At 39.6% G+C, this 20,648-nt stretch overlaps 1 protein-coding gene across 3 annotated transcripts in view; it reads right to left on the reverse strand.

Annotated features, from left to right (window-relative positions):
• Window positions 1–20,648, reverse strand: part of STK32A (serine/threonine kinase 32A) — a 156,086-nt gene that overhangs the window by 48,994 nt on the left and 86,444 nt on the right. The window lies entirely within an intron of this gene.

Raw genomic sequence — 20,648 nt, forward strand, 5'->3', positions numbered from 1 at the left:
AACCATATCTTTATGAATGAATAAAACTAAATGCTTTTAAGAGAACCCAAGTCACCTCTTGAAAGTTTTGCTGTTTAGAAATTTCTTCCACCAGATACCCTAAATAATCTCTCTCAAGTTCAAAGTTACACAGATCTCTATGGCAGGGAAAAAAATGTCACCAGTCTCTTTGCTAAAGCATAACAAGAATCACTTTTGCTCTAGTTCCCAGTAAGTTCCTCATCTCCACACGAGGCCACCTCAGCCTGGACTTTTTCATTCATATCACTATCAGCATTTTGGTCAAAGCCATTCAACAAGTCTCTAGGAAGTTCCACACTTTCCCACATTTTCCTAGCGTCTTCTGAGCCCTCCAAACTGTTCCAACCCCTGCCTGTTACCCAGTTCCAAAGTCGCTTCCACATTTTTGGGTATCTTTATAGCAGTGCCCCACTCCTCATACCAACTGACTTTATTAGTCTATTCTCACACTGCTACTAAAGACATACTCAAGACTGGGTAATTTATAATGAAAAAGAGGTTTAATGGACTCACAGTTCCACATGACTGGGGAGCCCTCACCATCATGGCAGAAGGTGACAGAGGAGCAAAGGCACTTCTTAAGTGGTGGCAGGCAAGAGACCATGTGCAGCGGAATTGCCCATTATAAAACCATCATATCTCATGACACTCACCCACTATCACAAGAACAGCATTGGAAAAACCTACCCCCATGACTCAATTAACTCCCACTGCATTCTTCCTATGACAAATGGAGATTATGGGAGCTACAATTCAAGATGAGATTTGGATGGGGACACAGCCAAAACACATCAATATCATAAGCAGATAGCTAATGATGAATTCCCTCTTGTTATTTATCATTCTTGGTGACTTCAGTGTCTACACTAATGCTCCATCCAACACCCTGGCCTCTCGGTTCCTTGACTTGCCTCCAATAATCTTTTCATCCACCCTATACCAATAGTTTCCTTATTCTCACTTCCTTAATCATTCCCTTGTCATAACTACAGCCTAGCCCCTGACCAGCATTTATCCAATACAATTTCCAAACTGGCATATCTATCACACTAAGACCACCAATTATTGACCTTGTCACCTTTTCTTTATACATCAAAACTCTCATATCCTCAATTCCTGCCCATAGTTCACTTTTAACGTTCTTTGTAAGAATGCTTCATGCTCTCAACCCCCAGTCCCTACTAGCATGTAAGTTCTAAGTGAAATGACTTTTTTTCTGTATTGTTCAATGCAGCAGCTCCTGGACTCATAAAGGTACCCAAGAATAAAGTAGGTGCTCGAGTAACTATTTGTCATAAAAATGAATGAATCCTGGCTCCCTGGTTTCTCAAATTCTTGGAATACTAAGCCCTGCATGTCTTTTTTCCCCTAAGAAGAGAAGAGAAAACAAAAAAAACGACATATCCCCACCCCAGAAACAACCCAAACAAACCCTGTGTGCCAGATGCACCATATTTATCATTGGCCAACTAAGAAACTTGACTTGCTAGTAATTGTATGTGTATGTATTAGAGTAAGAGTAATAAATAAGAAGTGATTTATGCCTGTTATGAGCCTATGATTTCAGAGGGACTACGGAATTTTGGGAGTGATAAAGGGAAATTCTAAGACACACACTTTGGAAATTTTTCATTGCATCTTGGTTTGATAAAACAAAAAGAGCCATGTCCTGCTGAACCAGCTGATTCCAGCTGTGAGAACTATAAATAGCAGAGTGGAAATACAATGCTCCTTGTGGCAGGATCCAAGGAAGAATTGATATATCTGCTATTCTCACTTGAATGACTTTACAAGACATTAGCGGAGTTAACAGGCTAATTACATCCCTTCATTGAGTCTCCCCTGGAGTCAAGTTGCTCACCCTGCAATCCTATACCAGATACATGTACATGAAAATAGCAAACAAGGAAATTGGCATATCCAAGCCAAAATCAACTCCTTCAGTGTCCCATGGCCTTCTGATGGTCCATAGTTTGTATTTAATTCTTTGCCACATAACAGTCTCTTAGATTGGGCCAATGCCAAGTTCTGGAGAGGGGAAAAATACTATACATATAATTCTGTAACATATTATTTAGGGTGTCACACATGGGCTATTGGTCTCAAAAAACAGACCTATGTTAAGAGGGAGTGAGGGAAAATTATAAGGAAAAACAGTTTGGAACAGGGGCAGAAGTGAAAAGCTGTCAGGGTTAGATGATTAAAGACTACTAGGTATCATCCTCCTAAGATTGTACCTCACAATCTTTGGTTGTAATCCCAGTCACTCATTATGTAATCTTGGACAAACGATCTAAACTCTCTGGAGCTTAGCATACTAAAGTTTACTCAAGTATAGTGGGCATATATAGTATTCCATGTAAGTATATATACTTACAAATAGCCAGAGGTGATAGACAAAATGTTTAACAACTAGAACAGCACGGTCATCAACTCATCAGAAGGGATGGTGATGGAGCCCAGGAGCAGTGCCCTGAAGGACCTCTCCTGGGCCAGGAGTTAGCACTTTAGTTGCTGGGTTAAGGGAGGAAGGGGGTGGGGGATGAGGGGGTGGGGGATGAGGGGGAGATTGGAAAAGGGACTGGAGTAGCCGGAAAACTCAGGCATGAACACTTCATCAGCCAATACACTGAAATACAACTGATATGGCCAGAACAGTGTATGCAGATTAAACATGAGCCCTGTATAGGCTATACTGCGTATAGTGTATGAGTGTGTATGTGTATATATGTGTACATATACACACGTCACATATATATGCTTTAGGTTGCACGAGTATATTAGTATAGTACTTAGTAATGTTGGAATAGTCTCAAACAGAAATGCTGCTATCTAACCCCAAGGATTTCTAGGTTGAATTGGGAAGCAGTAGAGAGTAGAGGTTTAAGAGTATGAATTCTGTAGTCAAATGGCTGAGGTTCAAATCTCAACTGTGCAGCTTACTAATGGTCATTTTGGTTGCCTTTCTAATATGCATTCTTCATTCTCTTAATCATTTCAATTTTCAATTGGGTATTTTCACTTCTCTGTAACACACACATGCACACATGCACATGCGTGCACATGCACACACACACACACACACTGTATTTTGTGTGCTTTGGGAAACCTATTCCACCCTGACTGTAGGGAAGGATTATGTGAGTCAGGCCTAAGTAAGAGTTATCCCATCCCACAGGCCCTGTTATTGGTTCAGGGATGGGCTGATGACCCAATTTAAGCCACTGAGTATCAGAAAGAGTTATGCTGTGGGCTTCTGAGGAAAAAGCTTCCTTGCTGTCCTGGGGAAAGTTTTGAGGAGGAGTATGATTCTTTAGATTTAAAGAATTTAGCATGCAGCCCTGGGCAGCAGGCAGCTTTCTTGCAATCCCATGGAGGAACAAGCTGAGGATGAAGTGACCACATGGAAAGGAGAGAAGAGAATGAAAAAAACCAGTTAGTTGGTGATACTCTTGAGTTGTTCAGTCAAGATACCTTCCAAGTCCAGCACAAATCTGGATTTTCTGATTTTATAAGATAATAAATCTCTTCATTGTTTTAAACCATTATGAGGTTTTTCTGTTGAGACCAAAACCATGTCAGTAATAAAACTTTCTGAGACTCAGCCTTCCACATCGGTAACTGAGGACAATAATCATATCTACTTTATAGAGTTGTAATGATTTAGTTAAATGGCAAACTCGTAGTATAGTATCCCCCCCTTATCTGCAGTTTTACTTTGTTACCCACAGTCAACTGTGGTCCAAAAATAGGTAAGTACAGCACAGTCAGATGCTTTGAGAGAGGGACTGCATTCACACACTTTTACTCCAGCGTATTGTTATAATCGTTCTATTATTAGTTATTGTTAATCTCTTACTCTATGAATCAAATTTCATCACAGGTATGTACAAAAGGGGAAAAACATAGTATATATGGGTTTGGAAATATCTGCAGTTTCAGGCATCCACTGGGGGTCTTGAATGTATCCCTCATGCATCAAGGGGGACTACTGTGTAGTATCTGGCACACAGTAATTGTTCAACTAACTTCCAGAAAACATTGAACAAATAATTAGGAAGTGTCCAGTGTAAGAAGAGCTAGATAGTGAGAAACTGATAAGCTGAGGATGTTAAATGATGAATCAATGTTTTCAATTATCGAACCATTGTGACAGCATGATGATGACAGATTTCATTTATTGCAATATTTGAGAAACCAGACTAAGCCCTTTTTATACTTAATCCACACTATCCTCAAACAACCTTATGAACCACATACAATTATTATCCCTATTTCATAGATGGGACCACAGTGGTACACAAATCTGATGTTACTATTTCACTGTTATTCACTACTATGGAAAAATTCAAGACTCCATGTTTATCTGATACCAGGGTTAATACTCAAAACATTTAAAAATGGCACAAACACAAATCAGAATGGGACATGGACCAGTAAGAATGGCTGCCATCCATAAATTACCAGTACAACAGTACTAGTGGGTGGTTACTGAGCGGAAGCCCTGCCTGACTGCACACTTAGTAAAACTCCAACAGGCAGCAACAGAGCCATAAGGCTATTTGTGAACCAACAGAAGAACTTTCTAATGATTACGCATGTCTGAAAATGAGCTACTTTATGTGGTAGTGACTATCCCATCCCTGAGATATGATGATTCCTTGTTAGGGAGACTGCAGAAGAAATTCTGCCTTTAGATGAAGGTAGGGCTTGTCAACCTCCAAATTACTCCTCACTTCTAATTTCCTATGGCTTTGTAATGGCCCATAGTTGTTTCACAATTATCTGGAAAATCTCAGTGTGGCTTCCATTTATTAAGCACTCCTGATTTTGCAGGCATTATCGTAGGAGCTGCTCATATTTTTCCTGCTTTCTTATATATAATGTTATTGTACCTATTTAACAAAATTTAGAGAAATTCAGTTTATTAATTTGCCTAAAGTCATACAGCTCACAGATTGATCCCTGATGTAACTATTCCAAAGCCTCTTAATCTCGCTAACATACCACACTCTGCTTTTTAGTGAGATTATTGTTCTTTCTTAATGTTTGCATTATATAAGAATGTATAACGATTTGGGTGATGATGTATCCTGGAGTATTAGAAGAAACAGTAAGTTTTTCCCACAGCTTATTGCAAAGAAGATAACTCAAAGCAAATGGGTATAATAAATTAATATAAATGAGTAGCTAGAATGTATTGAATGTTTTTATGTAAGACTGTATATTCATTAGAATATATCCTCACCACAGCCTGTGAAGTATGTATAGCTATCTTCATTTTACGGATAAAACAAATGAGGTTGAGAGATGCTGAGTGTCTTGCCCAAGTAGCCCGTCTTGTAACTGGCAGAGCCACTACGTAATTCAAATGCTGCTGTTCATTGCTGGTGATAAACACCATGCAAAGAGCCTCACTGTCAACATGTGAATATTACAGTGAAAAACTGCATAACAAGGTTTGAGCAAATGAAATATCCTCATATTATGTCTTAAAAGGATATAAAACTGTATGCATTATATATATCTATACCATTGTATAGATGCTCCCCAACTTACAATGGGTTATGCTCTGATAAACCCATTGTAAGCTGAAAATATTGTAAGTCAAAAATGTGTCTACTTTGCCTAACCTACCAAATATCATAGCTCTAAGAGAACTAAAACCATAGTTTTATACTTCAAAGCTCTTTTCAGAGCTCTGTGTCCAACATGCATAATTGATCAATATTACATGTTAAATAACTAAACCTGAAAGAATAAAGCTTAAGCTTTATATTATAATGTATTCTGGGCAAAGTGAAATTGAACTTGGACCAAATCACAGGTTGCATATTAACGAAATCCTTAACCTTATAGAAATTATTAAAAGCTCAGCCAGTCTAGTTAAATGTTAACCTGTACACAAGCTGTTCTCTCTGCCTTTTCACATGGGTTTTCACAAATGGGTGGCTTTGTGTGAGAAACACAATTGCAAAGCCCTTTTGAAACTGCTTGATGCATACAACACAAAGAAGGCAGATTCTCCTGTTTTCATAATGTGTAATTCATGCTCATTCATTATTCGGTAGCTCGGGAGCAGGTGCTGAATAGAACACATCAACCTAATACCCTCATTACTGCACTGCCGTTTTGTTTTGAGGCTCAAATGGCCCTTCTGCTATGAGAGTTAGAAAAAGAGAACATTTGCAAGGGCTTGTGGTCTACTGAAAAGAAGATTTACCAAAACAAAAAGAAAGGGCATTTTCTTAATGCCCACAGATGATAGCCTAAAACCAAAGTCTATTATTCCACTGCAACAAACAGAAACTATTATCAACACATGAAAGAAAGCCAGCATCGAAGCAAGATGGCCGAATAGGAGCAGCTTCAGTCTCCAACTCCCAGCGCGAGCGACACAGAAGACCGGCGATTTCTGCATTTTCAACTGAGGTACTGGGGTCATCTCACTCGGGAGTGCCGGACAATCGGTGCTGGTCAGCTGCTGCAGCCCGACCAGCGAGAGCTGAAGCAGGGCGAGGCATCGCCTCACCTGGGAAGCGCGAGGGGGAAGGGAGTCCCTTTTCCTAGCCAGGGGAACTGAGACACACAACACCTGGAAAATCGGGTAACTCCCACCCCAATACTGCGCTGTAACACCGGCACACCGGAGATTGTATCCCACACCTGGCCAGGAGGGTCCCACGCCCACGGAGCCTCTCTCCTTGCTAACACAGCAGTCTGTGGCAATCTAACCGCAAGGCAGCAGCGAGGCTGGGGGAGGGGCGCCCGCCATCGCTGAGGCTTAAGTAGGTAACTAAAGCCGCTGGGAAGCTGGAACTGGGTGGAGCTCACAGCAGCTCAAGGAAACCTGCCTGTCTCTGTAGACTGCGCCTCTGGGGACAGGGCTCAGCTAAAGGAGTAGAAGCCTGTGAAACGCGAACGACTCTGTCTGACAGCTTTGAAGAGAGCAGGGGATCTCCCAACACGGAGGTTGAGATCTGAGAAGGGGCAGTCTGCCTGCTCAAGTGAGTCACTGACCCCTGAGTAGCCTAACTGGGAGACATCCCCCACTAGGGGCAGTCTGACACCCCACACCTCACAGGGTGGAGTACACCCCTGAGAGGAAGCTTCCAAAGCAAGAATCAGACAGGTGCACTTGCTGTTCAGCAATATTCTATCTTCTGCAACCTCTGCTGCTGATACCCAGGCAAACAGGGTCTGGAGTGGACCTCAAGCAATCTCCAACAGACCTATAGCTGAGGGTCCTGACAGTCAGAAGGAAACCTATCAAACAGGAAGGACACCTAAATCAAAACCCCATCAGTACGTCACCATCATCAAAGACCAGTGACAGATAAAACCACAAAGATGGGGAAAAAGCAGGGCAGAAAAGCTGGAAATTCAAAAAGTAAGAGCGCATCTCCTCCTGCAAAGGAGCACAGCCCATCGCCAGCAACGGATCAAAGCTGGTCAGAGAATGATTTTGATGAGATGAGAGAAGAAGGCTTCAGTCCATCAAACCTCTCAGAGCTAAAGGAGGAATTACGTACCCAGCGCAAAGAAACTAAAAATCTTGAAAAAAAAGTGGAAGAATTGACAGCTAGACTAATTAATGCAGAGAAGGTCATAAACGAAATGACAGAGATGAAAACCATGTCACGAGAAATACGTGACAAATGCACAAGCTTCAGTAACCGACTCGATCAACTGGAAGAAAGAGTATCAGCGATTGAGGATCAAATGAATGAAATGAAGCGAGAAGAGAAACCAAAAGAAAAAAGAAGAAAAAGAAATGAACAAAGCCTGCAAGAAGTATGGGATTATGTCAAAAGACCAAATCTACGTCTGATTGGGGTGCCTGAAAGTGAGGGGGGAAAATGGAACCAAATTGGAAAACACTCTACAGGATATCATCCAGGAGAACTTCCCCAACCTAGCAGGGCAGGCCAACATTCAAATTCAGGAAATACAGAGAACGCCACAAAGATACTCCTCCAGAAGAGCAACTCCAAGACACATAATTGCCAGATTCACCAAAGTTGAAATGAAGGAAAAAATCTTAAGGGCAGCCAGAGAGAAAGGTCGGGTTACCCACAAAGGGAAGCCCATCAGACTGACAGCAGATCTCTCGGCAGAAACTCTACAAGCCAGAAGAGAGTGGGGGCCAATATTCAACGTTCTTAAAGAAAAGAATTTTAAACCCAGAATTTCATATCCAGCCAAACTAAGTTTCATCAGTGAAGGAGAAATAAAATTCTTTACAGATAAGCAAATGCTTAGAGATTTTGTCACCACCAGGCCTGCCTTACAAGAGACCCTGAAGGAAGCCCTAAACATGGAAAGGAACAACCGGTACCAGCCACTGCAAAAACATGCCAAAATGTAAAGACCATCGAGCCTAGGAAGAAACTGCATCAACTAATGAGCAAAATAACCAGTTAATATCATAATGGCAGGATCAAGATCACACATAACAATATTAACCTTAAATGTAAATGGACTAAATGCTCCAATTAAAAGACACAGACTGGCAAACTGGATAAAGAGTCAAGACCCATCAGTCTGCTGTCTTCAGGAGACCCATCTCACATGCAGAGACATACATAGGCTCAAAATAAAAGGATGGAGGAAGATCTACCAAGCAAATGGAGAACAAAAAAAAGCAGGGGTTGCAATCCTAGTCTCTGATAAAACAGACTTTAAACCATCAAAGATCAAAAGAGACAAAGAAGGCCATTACATAATGGTAAAGGGATCAATCCAACAGGAAGAGCTAACTATCCTAAATATATATGCACCTAATACAGGAGCACCCAGATTCATAAAGCAAGTCCTTAGAGACTTACAAAGAGACTTAGACTCCCATACAATAATAATGGGAGACTTCAACACTCCACTGTCAACATTAGACAGATCAACGAGACAGAAAGTTAACAAGGATATCCAGGAATTGAACTCATCTCTGCACCAAGCGGACCTAATAGACATCTATAGAACTCTCCACCCCAAGTCAACAGAATATACATTCTTCTCAGCACCACATCACACTTATTCCAAAATTGACCACATAATTGGAAGTAAAGCACTCCTCAGCAAATGTAAAAGAACAGAAATTATAACAAACTGTCTCTCTGACCACAGTGCAATCAAACTGGAACTCAGGACTAAGAAACTCAATCAAAACCGCTCAACTACATGGAAACTGAACAACCTGCTCCTGAATGACTACTGGGTACATAACGAAATGAAAGCAGAAATAAAGATGTTCTTTGAATCCAATGAGAACAAAGATACAACATACCAGAATCTCTGGGACACATTTAAAGCAGTATGTAGAGGGAAATTTATAGCACTAAGTGCCCACAAGAGAAAGCAGGAAAGATCTAAAATTGACACTCTAACATCACAATTAAAAGAACTAGAGAGGCAAGAGCAAACACATTCAAAAGCTAGCAGAAGGCAAGAAATAACTAAGATCAGAGCAGAACTGAAGGAGATAGAGACACAAAAAACCCTCCAAAAAATCAATGAATCCAGGAGTTGGTTTTTTGAAAAGATCAACAAAATTGACAGACCGCTAGCAAGATTAATAAAGAAGAAAAGAGAGAGGAATCAAATAGACGCAATAAAAAATGATAAAGGGGATATCACCACCGACCCCACAGAAATACAAACTACCATCAGAGAATACTATAAACACCTCTACACAAATCAACTAGAAAATCTAGAAGAAATGGATAATTTCCTGGACGCGTACACTCTTCCAAGACTAAACCAGGAAGAAGTTGAATCCCTGAATAGACCAATAGCAGCCTCTGAAATTGAGGCAACAATTAATAGCCTGCCCACCAAAAAAAGCCCAGGACCAGATGGATTCACAGCTGAATTCTACCAGAGGTACAAGGAGGAGCTGGTACCATTCCTTCTGAAACTATTCCAATCAATAGAAAAAGAGGGAATCCTCCCTAACTCATTTTATGAGGCCAGCATCATCCTGATACCAAAGCCTGGCAGAGACACAACAAAAAAAGAGAATTTTAGACCAATCTCCCTGATGAACATCGATGCAAAAATCCTCAATAAAATCCTGGCAAACCGGATTCAGCAGCACATCAAAAAGCTTATCCACCATGATCAAGTGGGCTTCATCCCTGGGATGCAAGGCTGGTTCAACATTCGCAAATCAATCAACGTAATCCAGCATATCAACAGAACCAAAGACAAGAACCACATGATTATCTCAATAGATGCAGAAAAGGCTTTTGACAAAATTCAACAGCCCTTCATGCTAAAAACGCTCAACAAATTCGGTATTGATGGAACGTACCTCAAAATAATAAGAGCTATTTATGACAAACCCACAGCTAATATCATACTGAATGGGCAAAAACTGGAAAAGTTCCCTTTGAAAACTGGCACAAGACAGGGATGCCCTCTCTCACCACTCCTATTCAACATAGTGTTGGAAGTTCTGGCTAGGGCAATCAGGCAAGAGAAAGAAATCAAGGGTATTCAGTTAGGAAAAGAGGAAGTCAAATTGTCCCTGTTTGCAGATGACATGATTGTGTATTTAGAAAACCCCATCGTCTCAGCCCAAAATCTTCTTAAGCTGATAAGCAACTTCAGCAAAGTCTCAGGATACAAAATTAATGTGCAAAAATCACAAGCATTCTTATACACCAGTAACAGACAAGCAGAGAGCCAAATCAGGAATGAACTTCCATTCACAATTGCTTCAAAGAGAATAAAATACCTAGGAATCCAACTTACAAGGGATGTAAAGGACCTCTTCAAGGAGAACTACAAACCACTGCTCAGTGAAATCAAAGAGGACACAAACAAATGGAAGAACATACCATGCTCATGGATAGGCAGAATCAATATTGTGAAAATGGCCATACTGCCCAAGGTAATTTATAGATTCAATGCCATCCCCATCAAGCTACCAATGAGTTTCTTCACCGAATTGGAAAAAACTGCTTTAAAGTTCATATGGAACCAAAAAAGAGCCCGTATTGCCAAGACAATCCTAAGTCAAAAGGACAAAGCCGGAGGCATCACGCTACCTGACTTCAAACTATACTACAAGGCTACAGTAACCAAAACAGCATGGTACTGGTACCAAAACAGAGATATAGACCAATGGAACAGAACGGAGCCTTCAGAAATAATGCCACACATCTACAACCATCTGATATTTGACAAACCTGAGAAAAACAAGAAATGGGGAAAGGATTCCCTATTTAATAAATGGTGCTGGGAAAATTGGCTAGCCATAAGTAGAAAGCTGAAACTGGATCCTTTCCTTACTCCTTATACGAAGATTAATTCAAGATGGATTAGAGACTTAAATGTTAGACCTAATACCATAAAAACCCTAGAAGAAAATCTAGGTAGTACCATTCAGGACATAGGCACGGGCAAGGACTTCATGTCTAAAACACCAAAGCAACGGCAGCAAAAGCCAAAATTGACAAATGGGATCTCATTAAACTAAAGAGCTTCTGCACAGCAAAAGAAACTACCATCAGAGTGAACAGGCAACCTACAGAATGGGAGAAAATTTTTGCAATCTACTCATCTGACAAAGGGCTCATTTCCAGAATCTACAAAGAACTCAAACAAATATACAAGAAAAAAACAAACAACCCCATCCAAAAGTGGGGAAAGGATATGAACAGACATTTCTCAAAAGAAGACATTCATACAGCCAACAGACACATGAAAAAATGCTCATCATCACTGGCCATCAGAGAAATGCAAATCAAAACCACAATGAGATACCATCTCACACCAGTTAGAATGGCAATCATTCAAAAATCAGGAAACAACAGGTGTTGGAGGGGATGTGGAGAAATAGGAACACTTTTACACTGTTGGTGGGATTGTAAACTAGTTCAACCATTATGGAAAACAGTATGGCGATTCCTGAAGGACCTAGAACTAGATGTACCATATGACCCAGCCATCCCACTACTGGGTATATACCCAAAGGATTATAAATTATGCTACTACAAAGACACATGCACACGTATGTTTATTGCGGCACTATTCACAATAGCAAAGACTTGGAATCAACCCAAATGTCCATCAGTGACAGACTGGATTAAGAAAATGTGGCACATATACACCATGGAATACTATGCAGCCATAAAAAAGGATGAGTTTGCGTCCTTTGTAGAGACATGGATGCAGCTGGAAACCATCATTCTTAGCAAATTATCACAAGAAGAGAAAACCAAACACCGCATGTTCTCACTCATAGGTGGGAACTGAACAATGAGCTCACTTGGACTCGGGAAGGGGAACATCACACACTGGGGCCTATCATGGGGAGGGGGGAGGGGGGAGGGATTGCATTGGGGAGTTATACCTGATATAAATGATGAATTGATGGGTGCTGACGAGTTGATGGGTGCAGCACACCAACATGGCACATGTATACATATGTAACCTGCACGTTATGCACATGTACCCTAGAACTTAAAGTATAATAAAAAAAAAAAAAAAAAAAAAAAAGAAAGAAAGCCAGCATCAAACAGAACACACACAATGTAAGTAATCACATAATTTTTAGACTTTAAGTTTTCTCATACTGGACATGTAGCTTTGGTAAAATGGAAAAGATTTAACTTTCCTAATAGATATATAAAAGCAAAACAAAACACCTTGAGCTAGAGAAATGGTATAAAAAAGCCACAGATACTGAAAATATCTTCCCAAACCTGAAATACAAAAGTAAGCAAAGATAGTCTCTGGCAACATTAAAATAGATTACCATATACTAAAGCCAATGGACTTGACTTACTGAATATTCTCTTGGATTACTTTAATTTCACAAACAATACTAACAAGTTTTGTCACTTGGTCTTCTATCCCATAATGTATTATAAGCAGCATGTTAAGAGTGAGGACAGAAGGTGCTCTGAGTAGCACCTACTAGAGAAGCAAAGATGAAAATATTAGCAGCAAAGAAAACAATAAAAATGTATTTACTACATTCATTTGTTAGAACTGCTGTCACAAAGTATGGCAAACAGTGGCTTGAAGAACACAGAAATTTATTTTCTCACAGTTCTGAAGGTAGAAAGTCCAAAATCAAGATGCCAGCAGGGCCCATGCTTCTTCTGAAACCTCTCAGGGAAACTCCTCCCAGGCATCTTGCAGCTTCTGTGGGTTTGCTGGCAATCTCTGGCACTCCTTGGCTGATGGACCCATCACACCAATCCCCCATCTTCACCTGTCATCCTCCCTGTGCCTCTCTACATCCACATCATCTTCACTCTATGTACGTTCCTCTGTGTCCAAAGTTCCTCTTTGCATAAGGACACCAGTCATACTGGATTAGGGCCTACACTAGTGGCCTCACTCTAACTTGACTATCTGGGTAAAAACCCTCTTTCCAAAAGAGGTCACAGTCTGAGGCACTGGAGGTTAGGAATTCAATAAATCTTTCTGAGGCAGCACAATTTAACATATAGTACCTAACCTACCCACTAAAATATGTATCTAAAGTGAAGTTTTATGCCATTGGGTAAACAGCACTGAATAGCTCATCTGATCTTGAGGATATCTTCTTATAAGAGTGAAAGTAAGGGCATCTATATTTAGAACAGGGCCTTTGAAGACGGTAATTCTACATTTGAATCTGGTCCCCATATACTGACTGTATATTGGCATGTTGCTAATTCCCCTCAGAGCATTGTTGATTATGAAGTTAGGTGGTGTGTGGAACCTGCCAATTAGCACAGTACCCAGTTCTTGGCATAAGCAATAAGTGATAGCGCCTGTTAAGTCATTAAAAAAGTGACATAGGTACTTTGTAGTATAAATTAGTTTAAAAACTCTGATGAGCTGAAAGAAATAAATACTTCCAGGAATTAGAAAAACATCTCTCCAGATGACTCATTCCCACATGCTTCAGAAACCTGAGGTGTCACTGTGTTGGCAAATTTATTTATTAGGAGCTTACCTGTCACTCAGCAATCATTGACTAAAATGATTAGCTGCAGAAAGTTCTTATTTTTTCCTATAAATTATCATCTCAAGAAAATAAAATGTGACTGCTAAGATGTCACATTGTGTGAGAATTAGACACAAAGGTGACATTTCAGCCCAGATCTCTGCCTGAAATAAACTAAAGACCTCAGTTAAAACAAACATAATTTTGGCCCACAACCAAATTGCAAACAAGACCTTGATTGGTAAATGTGCTAATAGCCATTTATCACAAGTCACTATCACAGGCTCTCTAGACAGGTCACTACAGTTGGGCAGCCTTCTGGGAGGGGAACGAGTGTGTGGTAGAGCAGAGGAACAATGAGGAGGTCATACTTGGAAGAGCAGCCTACCAGGGCAGAGAGGAAATCATCCTAGAGTCTTAGATATAAAAGAATCATTTCTGATCACTTGTTGAAACCTCCTCACTTCTTCCTTGACAGGGAAGTTCAGGGCTATATTTAAGGTCATAGAAGAAATTGGTATCGAACTGTGATGCAGTGCAACTTCTTTAGAGGAAACGTGGTGAACAGACTGTACGGTGACCCCAGGATTCCCAGCTTTTGGTGTTCACACCCTTGCATAATTTCCAGCCCCTCAGCATGAGCTGGTTCCATGGTTTGTTTCTAACTGACATTACATGGCAGATGTGATGGTCTCACTTCTGTGACTGAGTTATGTTACAATGTTATACATCATTATTCAAGTATATGTACTCTGTTGTCTTGCTAGCCAACTCACTCTACAGTATTCTTCTCCTTGTTAAATTTGAAGAAAGTAGCCACCATGAGTCCTACAGCCACAAGGAAATTCCTTCCGCCAGCATTCTGACCGAGCTTGGAAGTGGATGCTTGCCCAGTTCAGCCTCCAGAAAAGAACCCAGTTCTGGCTGACACCTTAATGGCAGCTGTGCCGAGAATCGAACTAGACTGTGCCCAGACACCTGACCCAAAGAAACTGCGAGCTGATAAAGGTATGTTCTTTCTGGTCACCGGGTCTGTGGGAATTGGTTACACAGCATACAAAACTAATCCAGCATAGTGGAAAGGCAGCCCAGAACCCCACATGCTGTGGACGCACAGAGGAATGTGTGGAATAAATTGAGAACTTGGTGAAGATGACATCCTCCACAGCAACCTATACCTTCTGCACTCTCCCAGTGGTTACATGTACATACTGTCCTCATTCATTTGTTCAGTCATTGAATTATCCAGCAAGCACTCTAGTTTAGACCCAGTGCAAGTTGCTGGAGATTAAAACATAAGTGAGGTGTAGTATCCACCCATGAGGGCTTAAGTATAGGAGAGGGAAACAGCTTTTTATATAGAATATCATGGTCCAGAGGCTACAATTAGATATATAACCATGAGCATTGGGAAGATGCAGCTAAGTATACTCTGTGTGTGCGTGTGTGTGCACACGTGCGTGCACGTGCACATGCATACAGGCACACATGCATAGCTCGGGATATGCACATAACAGCTTTCATTCTTTATGGCACATGCCACAACATTTGATATTAATGTTGAAGTGTTTACTGGACTTTTTCACACTATGATATTAACAACTTCACATGATAGGGGGATTGTTTTGTTCCCCATGGGGGCCTGGCATTCAGAACACTGGCAAATAGGTACTCAATAAATAATTTTTGAATAAATACTTGGACTAGAAGCATTATTCCTAAAATTTTTTTCTTCACTGTCAAGTCACTGATTTCTAGAAGAATGACAGGAACTTCTCATAAGCAGCTACTCCAGCCCAAGAGGTCATGTGTAAGAAATAATTTCTATCTACATCTTATACAGTCCCTAAAATGAATCTGGAATCAGTTATTGGTTCCAATGAGTACAGCAAAGAAAGCAAAGGTGATAAATAAAAATACTACCATTCTGTGTTTTTCTAAACAGTCATACATTTTCTTTTATTTCTCTTCAACATTTTGATACTCAATAGGAAATGAAATGTTTGCAGCTCTATTGTACTGCAATTACTGGCACAAATTGCTCTAATTAGATTTTTATCTCATTCCTATAAAAATTTAGAAAACAGTGAGTTATAACCTCATTATAGTGGGGGGTAATTCCCAGAGAGAAAAACAATCAACCATCCACTCAAATGGTATTTTGACCCAAGATGATTTACTATTTAATTGTCCCATACAATCCATCTCATTAGCTTAAATTCATAATTGAGTCTTCTTTAAGATCTGACAAGGGAGTAAACAGAAATTTGTCTTTGGAATATAATATTAAATAATTACTTTCCACCAGATTGTTCATTGGAGAGGCTGTGGCAATCAAATGGAATAGTTCTAACCCTGTAGAAGAGATTGTAATGAGTTTTGTTTTCCTTATTTTTTAAATAAAAGCAAATAATCACTTTGTCCATAATTTAAAGCATTTATTTGTAGATTTCAAGTAGGCAAAAGAGAGTAGTATGCTTCAAACTGTCCATTCTTTGGAAACTAAAGCTGTACTCACACAAAAAGTTTGACTTCTTGACTAATAAGAAAGTTGTCTAATTGTACAATTTAAACCTAATGGTTATTATGCAACCCTGTGTCTTTAACAAATATAGAAAAGAAAGATTCTGAAATTGAAGAGAACTAGCTGAATATTCTACCTATTTGGGAAATGACCAAAAGTTCAAGTCCATGGATTTTTAAACATCCACAAAATAAAACTCCATTTATGTCTTAATGGGGATGTATGGCAGAAACAGATTTTATGTTTTTTTTTCTTAAAAAACATCACTACACTAGACATTTCTGGCAGAAAAAGTGAAGTGAAAACAGAATTTTAAAAAGAGCCCCTCCTATGTTAACTGAGGGAAACAAGTGGGGACTTTCATCCATTGAACCCCTCTTGCTAGGCTAGACTTCCTGTGTGCTTTGGCTGTTAAAAGTCCCCTTTACATCCTCAGCGCTCTCATGAAACTTGTTTTCTTAATCCAAACCACCTTCTCTGAAGTACTTGTTTTTCTCACACAATTTAGCTTCCAGTTTTAGGCTGTTCTCTGTATGAGCTCTCATGAAACTTGTTTTGTGACTCCACACCATCTTCTCTGAAGTACTTGTCTTTCTCACACAATTTAGCTTCCAGTTTTAGGCTGTTCTCTGTCTGTCTGTTCCACATGTGCCACTTCCATCTGTAGGTGCCTGAGGCAGGTGGTCATGCATACGTGTCCTGTGCTCTCCTCAGAGCTGCAGCCACGCTGAACATCTGCAGGCTGGAGAGTGGTGAAGAGCTCTGCATTTCCTAAACATGATGCTTTCCCTACTTACCAGTCATGCAACCACGGGCAAGTAATTTTTCAGAACCAGAGTTTCATTGACGGTGAAATGGGGACAAAGCACCATCAACCTCCTGGAGCTATGGGAAGACTGAAATAACTCACAACAAGTGCTTAGCAGGCAGCCTTGTACCCAGGAAGCCCTAAGCAAACAGCAGCCTACTGCTGCTCCTACTTCCATGTATTGCTGACTGTTCATGGGTAATTTTGAATCTTCTACCATGTCCAAAGGCAAAATGTAGATTTTAATCTAAAAGTAGGAAGTCATGTATTTTATATCTTCAGTTTTATGCAGATGGCCTCTCCTTGTCCGGGAGATCTACTGTACTTTCACTGATGCTTTTTTTCATTCTCACTTTTAATTTGTAGGAACTCAGCATGTATTTTACAATCTAATCTTTCTAAGTAACTAAAAGGTGTTGTGTTATCTTGAAGCCAAATACAACATGAATCATGCTGATTCTTTTGAAGAAGGAGATTTTTAAAAGAATTACAGTATTCAGAAGCCTATATCTCTTCTGTATTGCTTTTTGCATTTTCTGGCCCAGGAACTCTAGTCTCAGAATGCCAGAATTATTATCATTTAAATTCCTTAGACAAGGGGATCACTGCTTTTTTTTACCATGTACATTTTTAAAAAAGCTATTTGACACCATTTCAAATTGATATCTGGTATTCCGAGAGCAGAAAATCCTGGTTAATCAGAACACTGTCAGAATTAAAATGTCTCTTTGAAGCTGGGCATGGTGGCTCACATCTGTAATCCTAGAGTTTTGGGAGGCTGAGGCAGGAGGATTGCTTGAGCCCAGGAGTTCAAGGCCAGCCTAGGTAATAGAAGGAGACCCTTTCTCTACAAAAAATAAAAAACCAAAAAACACTGCCTTGAAAAGCCTTAATGATGTTGACATAGGTCCTGAATTGCCTAGATTATTGATGGCTTTTGACTCTTCCCAGTGCCATTATTAATATTAATAGCATCCTCTTTATCTCTCAGAGTATCTTGGTTTGGATGATAAATTACATGATTAATGTAAAGACCAAGGTACAAGTAGGTCTGAGACCTTTGGATTTAATGTCCTATATTTTAATCTTTCCTATTTGTAAGCCTGAACTTCTGGTCAATCAGTCATTCATGTGGCTCATTTTTTTTTTTTTTTTTTCACATACTGATCATACAATGAAAAGCAAAACATGCAGAGTTCACAATTTTGTAAAGGAGGCAAATGAATTAATTACACACCAAAATGTCACAACTCCTCAGAAGAGGTACAAAAGGGTATGAGAGCCTGTAAAATATAACATCTGGGAGGTGGGGGGAGAGGTGCATAGAGGCTACAGAAATGCACCTGAATAGTTTGTGATGCCAGAAAGATGTCACCTCAACTTAACACTGCACTCAAAATGTCATCGTGTTTGCCTTCCATACACTTACCATGGTGAGGAGACATTTCAGTACAAGAAGGCCCTTCTGAGGATGGGAACTAAGTAATAACTGTGGGCGAGATTGAAGGGCAAAAAGCCAGAAAGTTAATCCTTGGTTTATGATTTAAGTGGCAAAATGATGACGATGATGAGAGAAAAAGAGAGGGAAAGAACAGAAAAACAGTATTTGGTGTTAGTAAGCTCCTCGGGGAAAAATTGTATCAAGATTTTTGTAGGTTTTCCCTCCTGAATTCCTCTTGGAACACAGTTCTAAACACATGGCGAAAATGCTCAGAGAACTGGTCTTTTGATGACCAAGAACATGAAGCCTAAAGAAAGAAGGGACAGAACCCAATTTCAAACAGGAAAAGGAGAGAGAGTGAAAAGGCTCTCAGGCCATGCTGGTTTCTCAAGGTCACTGCCTTCTTTCTGATATCTGTGATGTCACAACCAAGATAGGCTGTGGTTGGCAATTTTTGGGAGAATGAATGAGCATGAAAGTTTTGAGAGGGACTCCATAGACTAACAAGCATGAAGAGTTTCTCCTCAGACAGAGTTATGAGGGACCAGTAAACCAGTATGGGAAGATGAGTTCTTGAGAACAGAATTTCTAGTTATTGAAAAAACACCAGGTGTGCAAATTCACTTCTGAGATCCTATGTGATTAACTGTTCTGCTTTCATTTATCTGGTGCCTGAAGAGCACATTTCCAATACAAACAGGCCCTTCCAAAGAAGGAACGTTAAATAAAAACTAAATGTAGAGGGCCAAGGCCAAACAAAATAAAAATAAAAATAAATAAAAGAACTGGCCTGTGGTACCTGCACAGAGAATCTATAAATTCTGATGCTTCATCTTCATCTATAGGCTCTGTACTCATCAAGATAAATTATAGGCTGAGTACAGTGGCTCACTCCTGTAATCCCAGCATTTTTGGGAGGCTGAGGCAGGAGGACCACTTGAGGCCAAAAGTTGGAGACCAGACTGCGCAACATGGTGAAACCTCATCTCTATATTAAAAAATTAGAATGTAAATAAAGGTTTAAAAAAATAAATTACAGGTCAATGGCAACTGATGGTGGTCAAATATTTTATCTAGCCAACATTTTACTAATTGAGACATAATTGTACTTAAAATCTCAGCAAATTCTTCAAGGATTAGAGATGACAGCAGCAGAGTCATATGTACTGATTTTTCATTTAATGATGTATAATCAATGCATATATTTCATATGTGTAAGTAATGTGAATTGGTATCATAGAATTCTGACTTTGAGGTCAGAGAGATCTAGGTTTAAATCCTGGCTACACTATTTGTTAGCTATTTGTCCTTGGCAAATCTTTGAGACAGTTTGTTTATCTGTGTAATGGGAATATTATAATGAAATGGGGAATCTTTGCTGAGTTTTCAGGATTTAATAAACTAATGTACATAAAGTATCTAGGAGTGCCTGGCACATAGTAAGTCGTCAACCAGTAAACAGTAGTTGTTTTAATGTTGATTAGTAGATGTTTTGATGTTTGATACGTTTACAATTTTTATAAGTAAATCCGGGTGACAATTTAATGTAGACAAGCCATGATTTTTTCATATGTAATTCTAGTCTAATTATATCTGCTCTGATCATTTATCTCAGGTTATTTCAGAGATCAAATTAGATACTATATATAAAATCATCATTAAAACTACAAATTTCTTTACTATCAAGTATTATCCTTTTCTGTCCATTATCTCCATAGCTTTATAGATTCTTTTGTTATTTGTATGTCTTTATTTACTACAAATACTCTAAATGCAGAAGACATTGCTATTGCTTTCTCTACTTCCATTTGCAGTACATACATTAGGGATTAATTTAATATAGACTGCAGGACAACGAATATTAGAAAGACTCAAATTTTTCCCAAAGAACTTTCCTTCTTTTCATTCT

The sequence above is a fragment of the Piliocolobus tephrosceles genome, chromosome 4 (genome assembly GCF_002776525.5).
Source record: "Piliocolobus tephrosceles isolate RC106 chromosome 4, ASM277652v3, whole genome shotgun sequence".
Taxonomy (NCBI): domain Eukaryota; kingdom Metazoa; phylum Chordata; class Mammalia; order Primates; family Cercopithecidae; genus Piliocolobus; species Piliocolobus tephrosceles.